The sequence below is a fragment of the Arachis hypogaea genome, chromosome 14, assembly GCF_003086295.3.
Source record: "Arachis hypogaea cultivar Tifrunner chromosome 14, arahy.Tifrunner.gnm2.J5K5, whole genome shotgun sequence".
Taxonomy (NCBI): Eukaryota; Viridiplantae; Streptophyta; class Magnoliopsida; order Fabales; family Fabaceae; genus Arachis; species Arachis hypogaea.
Genome location: NC_092049.1, coordinates 40,018,649 through 40,025,713, shown reverse-complemented (window position 1 = coordinate 40,025,713; position 7,065 = coordinate 40,018,649). Strand labels below are relative to the sequence as shown.

The 7,065-nt window shown below is 40.6% G+C and overlaps 1 non-coding gene across 1 annotated transcript; it reads left to right on the top strand.

The window, feature by feature from the left end:
- Positions 1-6,072: 6,072 nt before the first annotated feature.
- On the top strand, positions 6,073-6,176 carry LOC112745892 (small nucleolar RNA R71). Its single transcript, XR_003173798.1, has one exon. It is a non-coding gene; the product is annotated as a small nucleolar RNA R71 (small nucleolar RNA).
- The last annotated feature ends 889 nt before the right edge of the window (positions 6,177-7,065 follow it).

The following is a 7,065-nucleotide window of genomic DNA, read 5'->3' as shown; positions in this document are numbered from 1 at the left end:
TTGCTTAGTGTCATGTGTTGCACAAGCCTTTGGCATTTTCTTTTTCTTATCAGTGCACTACACATATCCACTTTAGGCATTTTAGTTCACATTTCTTCTTGAGACATTGGTGCCCAGCACCTCTTTGTGTGACTAAATGTTTTGTATTTAGGTTGCTCTTGATAATGGACTTTTGGTTGATAATCCCGGGTTAGTTAACCCAAGTTACCAAGTGTTGAAACACTCCTCAGAACCTATTCATCCAAGCATATCCTTAATACATAAACACCACAGGCATTTGTCTCAGAAGTTCAAACCATTGGTACCTAGCTTATTTTCTCAATTTTTTTGCTTTTTGGTTGCCTTTTTCCGTGGCTTTTTCTTTTTCTTTTTCTTTCTTTTTCATGGCCAAAGACATTTATTCATCAAGATCCATAGACAATGTTCACTTTCTACATAAAAATGATAATTCTACACTCTAATTTTAGTGATCTGACTAAACAATCAAGCATGCATACCACCACTTAATTCTACTTGATTTGTCACTAATTTAGCCAAGTTACTTTTGTTCAAACTTTTCTTTTATTTTTGGAAACAGAACAAGCATGGCACGCACTTGTTTAAGAAGGTGAAGTTATATCCAAACATCTAGGCATTCACTTTATTCAAGGCAATTAACAAATAGACATACTAAAAAAAAACTACACATTCCAGAAAGATTCAACATTTACAGTTTAAACCAGAACACGCATGCTTTTGTTTGCCCTTTTTAAAGAATTAGCAAGGAACAATACCACCTTGTGAAATTCCTTGTTTTCTCTTTGTTGTCAGGAAACAATTTGATTTCTCCTTCTTCTTCCTAAATGTTGCTTCATGCTTTAAGGTTCTTGTTTCCTTTCCTGCAAAGAGTAATGAAGTTGCTTGCTTCTCAAGCACTTGAGTGGTCAGCTCAACTATGTGTGGGTAAGTATCGGATTCTTAGATTGGTGTGTGAACACCAAACTTAGTCTCCCACTTACTTCTCTCTGTTCTTTGAATCCTTGAGTTATCTTGGAATGATGTTGCTACTAAGGGTTTTAAGCATTTCTGTGACTGCTTAGAATAGTTGTTCCTTTCATATAATTCAAAGGTTGTTGTGTTCAGTTGATCTTTATGGTGGAACACCAAACTTAGAGTCACACATTCCCCTTTGACTTATTGATCCATGAATTCATTGTTTGGTGTGAAACACCAAACTTAATTCTTTGCAATGCACAGAAACTACTTTACCCTTTTTATTGAAACAAATAAAAGAAACAGCAACAAGGTATTACCTCAGGTTGGGTTGCCTCCCAACAAGCGCTTCTTTAACGTCATTAGCTTGACGGTCAGCTTCCTCAGTTGAGGTGATATTTAACTTTGTCCTTCTCCTCCACATCTCCCAAGTAATGTTTGAGTCTTTGACCGTTAACAATGAAGGTTCGTTGTGACTTTTCTTACATGATTTCTACTTGTCCATAATTGGAGACCTTGGTGACAAGGAATGGTCCAGACCACCTTGATTTTAGCTTCCCTGGAAATAGCTTCAGCCTAGAATTGTAGAGCAATACTTTTTGCCCTTCTTCAAATTTCCTTGGGGCTATGTTGCTGTCATGCTTCTTCTTTGCTCTTTCTTTGTAAATTTTGGCATTCTCATAAGCTTCCGCTCTGAATTCTTCCAACTCTTGAATTTGCAACATCCTTCTTTCTCCAGCGGCTTTGTTGTCCAAGTTCAGAAGTTTCAAGGCCCAGTATGCCTTGTGCTCCAACTCCAGTGGCAGATGGCAAGCTTTTCCATATACTAGTTGGTAAGGAGACATTCCAATTGGTGTTTTGAAAGCTGTCCTATATGCCCAAAGAGCGTCATCTAGCTTAATCGACCAGTCCTTTCTCGAAGTTCCCACAGTTTTTTCCAGGATTCTTTTGAGTTCTCTGTTAGATATTTCGGCTTGCCCACTTGTCTGTGGATGGTATGGTGTGGCTACCCTGTGTTTGACTCCATATTTTAGGAGCAATGCCTCTAATGGTTTGTTGCAAAAGTGGCTTCCTCCATCACTGATGATTGCTCTTGGAACCCCAAAACGGCAAAAAATGTGTTTTCTGAGGAAGTTCATGACTACCTTATTATCATTGGTTGGAGTTGCTATTGCTTCAACCCATTTAGAGACATAGTCTACTGCCACAAGAATGTAATTATTTGAGTATGAGGAGGGAAAGGGTCCCATGAAATCTATCCCCCATACATCAAACAATTCAAGTTCCAGAATGAATTGTTGTGGCATTTCATTTCTTCTTGGCAGGTTCCCAGCTTTCTGGCATTCATGGCAGTGCTTCACTAATTCTTTTGCATCTTTGAAGATAGTAGGCCAATAAAAACCACACTGCAACACCTTAGCTGCTGTTCTTTCTCCTGCAAAGTGCCCTCCATAAGTGGAGCCATGGCAGTCCCATAAAACTTCCCTTCCTTCTTCCTCGGATATGCATCTTCTGAGTATGCCATCGGAACATTTTTTGAACAAGTATGGTTCGTCCCAGATGAAGTATTTGGCATCATTTACCAATTTCTTCCTTTGATGTTTGTTAAATTCCAAAGGTAAACTCCCAGTGGCCTTGAAGTTTGCTATGTCTGCAAACCAGGGTGCTTTGTGAATTATCATGAGTTGTTCATCAGGAAAGCACTCATTTACATGTGTGCTTTGTGTGCTTCCTTCTTCACATGGTATCCTTGATAAATGATCTGCCACCTTGTTTTCTACACCCTTCTTGTCTTTGATTTCAATGTCAAATTCCTGCAACAAAAGAACCCATCTAATAAGTCTCGGTTTAGATTCTTGTTTAGCAAGCAAATATTTTAAAGCTGAATGATCAGTGAAGACAATGACTTTAGATCCAATGAGATAAGATCTAAATTTTTCAAATGCAAAGACTATTGCCAAGAGTTCTTTTTCAGTGGTTGTGTAATTCCTTTGGTTAGCATTCAAGACTTTACTGGCATAATAAATCACATGTACCAAATTGTCTTTCCTTTGTCCTAACACTGCCCCAATAGCAAGGTCTGATGCATCACACATCAGTTCAAAAGGTAAGTTCCAATCAGGTGGGGCAATGATAGGTGCAGAGGAAAGTTTTTGCTTCAAAAGTTCATAGGCTAGCATGCAATTTTTATCAAATACAAAGGGTGTATCAGAGACAAGCAAGTTACTCAAAGGTTTGGCTATTTTAGAAAAGTCTCTAATAAACCTTCTGTAAAAACCAGCGTGTCCCAAAAAGCTCCTAACTGCCTTGACATTACTTGGTGGAGGTAGTTTTTCAATGATTTCCACCTTAGCTCTGTCCACCTCCATGCCTCTATTAGAGATTTTGTGGCCAAGGACTATTCCTTCTGTGACCATGAAATGACACTTTTCCCAGTTTAATACTAGGTTAGTCTCTTGGCACCTCTTAAGCACCAAGGCAAGGTGGTGTAGGCAGCTGGGAAAAGAATCCCCAAACACAGAAAAATCGTCCATGAAGACCTCAATAAATTTTTCAATCATGTCCGAAAAGATGGACAGCATGCATCTTTGGAAAGTGGCAGGTGCATTGCACAATCCAAAGGGCATGCGTCTATAAGCAAAAACTCCATATGGACAAACAAATGATGTTTTCTCTTGATCACTAGGATCAACTACTATTTGGTTGTAGCCCGAATATCCATCCAAGAAGCAATAGTAAGCATGTCCGGCAAGCCTTTCAAGCATCTGATCCATGAATGGGAGTGGGAAATGATCTTTTCTGGTGGCTTCATTGAGCTTCCTGTAGTCTATGCACATCCTCCACCCAGTAACGGTTCTTGTGGGTATGAGTTCGTTCTTCTCATTTGGCACCACAGTTATGCCACCTTTCTTGGGAACTACATGGATGGGACTAACCCATGGGCTATCAGAAATGGGGTAGATTACCCCTGCCTGCCATAACTTCCTGACTTCCTTTTGTACCACTTCTTTCATGACAGGATTCAATCTTCTCTGAGCTTGAATGGAGGGTCTAGCATCTTCTTCTAACAAGATTTTATGCATGCATATGGATGAACTTATCCCCTTCAAATCAGCTAGGGTCCATCCAATGGCATCTTGATGAGTTTGCAGCACCTTGATCAATTCTTCTTCCTGTTCTTGGCTCAAGGCCGAGCTAATGATAACAGGGTGACTCTCATCACTACCCAAGTATGCATACTTGAGATTAGGGGGCAATGCTTTGAGCTCAGGTTTTGGTGCTTCCTTTTCTTCTTTCACTTTCTCTGGCATGCTTAGCATGGTTGTGTCAGCACCCTTGATATCACTAACTTCAATATCCTTGGTGAACTCCTCCTCTGCCACTTCCTTTATTGTTTCCTCAAAAGTTTCTTGTACTGCAATGTCCACTACATCAACCCTCATGCATTCCCTTAGTGATTCTGATGGATAGCTCATTGCCTTGAATACATTAAACACCAATTTCTCATCATGTAGTCTAAGAGTGAGTTCACCCTTTTGTACATCTATGATGGCTCCAGCAGTAGCTAGGAAGGGTCTTCCCAGAATTATTGAAGCTTTGGCTTCTTCCTCCATATCTAACACTACAAAATCAGCAGGAAATATAAATTCTCCTACTTTCACCAACAAATCCTCAACTATCCCATGAGGGAATTTAAAAGTTCGATCTGCCAATTGGAGGGCCATTCTTGTTGGTTTGGCTTCCTCAATCTTCATTCTTCTCATCATTGTTAGCGACATCAAATTGATGCTGGCCCCTAAGTCACACAAGGCCTTCTCCACCATGACTTCTCCTATGATGCAGGGGATTTGGAAACTGCCTGGGTCCTTCAATTTCTGAGGCAATTTGTGCTGAATGATGGCACTGCATTCTTCAGTTAACAACACAGTTTCCTCATTTCTCCAGCTTCTCTTCTTGGTCATTAATTCTTTTAAGAATTTTGCATAGAGTGGCATTTGCTCTATTGCCTCAGCAAAGGGAATGTTGATTTGAAGCTTCTTGAAAATCTCCAAGAACCTGGAGAATTGGCCATCCTTTTCACTTTTCATCAAACGTTGAGGATAAGGTGCTTTTGGTGTGTAAGGCTTCAGGACCTCTTTTTCTTTTTCTTTTGTTGCAAACGGTGTAAAAGATTGTCCTTGTTCTTTGTCTTTCACATTTTCCTTTGCTTCATCCTCTGTGGTTTCCCTTGAGATCTCCTTTAGATTCTTTCCACTTCTGAGGGTTATGGCCTTACATTCTTCCCTTGCTATAGCCTTGGCAGCATGAGAACCGCTTGTCCCAGGGGCTTGCTTAGTCAAATACAAAATTTGATTTTCTAGCTTCTGGATGGCAGCTCCTTGGTTTTGCAAGTTAGAATTTACTTCTTCCTTAAAAGCTTTCAATTCAATTATGTCTTGGCTCATGGTTGCAAGCATTCCTTCTATCCGGTTTAATTGATCTTGAAATTGTTGGTTCGGATTAGGTTGGGTATGTTGATTATTTTGGCCATGATATGGTGGTTGGGAGTAGGTGCTTTGTGTGGCTTGGTATGATCTTTGGTTGGAGTTTTGGTATGTGGAATTGTTATGTTGATTGTGGTTGTAAGGTTTGTGGTTTTGTGGTTGGGTTTGTTGGTTTCCCCACCCAAAGTTTGGGTGGTTTCTCCAGCCTGGGTTGTAAGTGTTGGAATGTGGATCATATGATTGCCTTTGTTGGTTTCCCACATAGTTAGCCTCATCCCAATCACCTCCTTCAATGCCTACCTCCTCTTGATCTTGTGTGTGTATTGCAGCCACTTGCTTTGTTTCTAATTGCCTGGTAAGCTCTGCTAGTTGCTTGGCAAACACCTTGTTTTGGGCTAGAATTGTATCAACCTGGTTCAGCTCCATGACTCCCTTAGTGTTGTGCCTTTCTGATGCATAGTAGTACTCATTCTCAGCCACTGTCTCGATCACTTCAATGGCTTCTTCCACAGTCTTTTTCCTGTTCAATGAACCTCCTGATGAATGGTCTACAGCCTTCCTTGATTCATAAGAGAGCCCATCATAGAAGATGTGCAGTTGCACCCAATCATGGAACATGTTTGGTGGGCATTTCCTTGTCAAGTCCTTGAATCTCTCCCATGCCTCGTAGAGAGTTTCACCATCTTGTTGTCTAAAAGTCTGAACCTCAGATCGAAGCCTATTGACCTTTTGTGGAGGGTAGAAACGTGCCAGAAACTTGCTTTCCACCTCATCCCATGTTGTTAGACTCCCCCTTGGGAATGATTCCAGCCACTTAGCTGCTTTGTCCCTAAGTGAAAATGGGAACAAAAGCAGTTTATAGGCATCTTCCTGGACTCCATTGGACTTCACAGTGTCACAAATCCTCAGGAATTTTGTGAGATGTTGGTTTGGGTCTTCATTAGCACTTCCTCCAAAGGAACAATGATTTTCCACAAGTGATATTAGCTGTGGCTTGAGCTCAAAATTGTTGGCCTGAATGGGTGGTTTCTGGATGCTACTACCACAATTCCCAGAGGTTGGGTTTATGTATGAACTTAGAACCCTCCTCTCAGGGATGGCATCGTTTCCATCAGCTCTCTCATGGTTGTGAACTTCTCTATCCATGTTGAGATCTAAAGCTTCCTCAAAATTGTCCTCAGATTCTCCTTCAGATTCCTCTTCTCCCACTACTCTCTTCCCTCTTGCTTCCCTTCTAAGTCTATGAAGGGTCCTCTCTGGTTCGGTATATGGAGGAGTTGATGTCTCTCCTCTCCTACCTGTCATACAAGAACACAGCTCAAACACAAACAAGTGAAATACTCTTGGTTAATGGAAGAGTATGGTTAGCTCAATTGAGGAATTAATTCAAACAGTTAGTGAGTCAGTGGGTTAGTTGCATGAATTTAAAGGCATAAAGAAGGAAAGCATGTAACCAAGTGCAGAAATTAAAATTCAACAAGTATCTTGAACAGAATTAACAAAGCAAGAGAAAATTGCTCAATCTAGTTAGCTTCCAATTTGAGAATTGTCAATCGAAAACCAATCCCCGGCAACGGCGCCATAAACTTGATGCGCATAAACTAGTTAT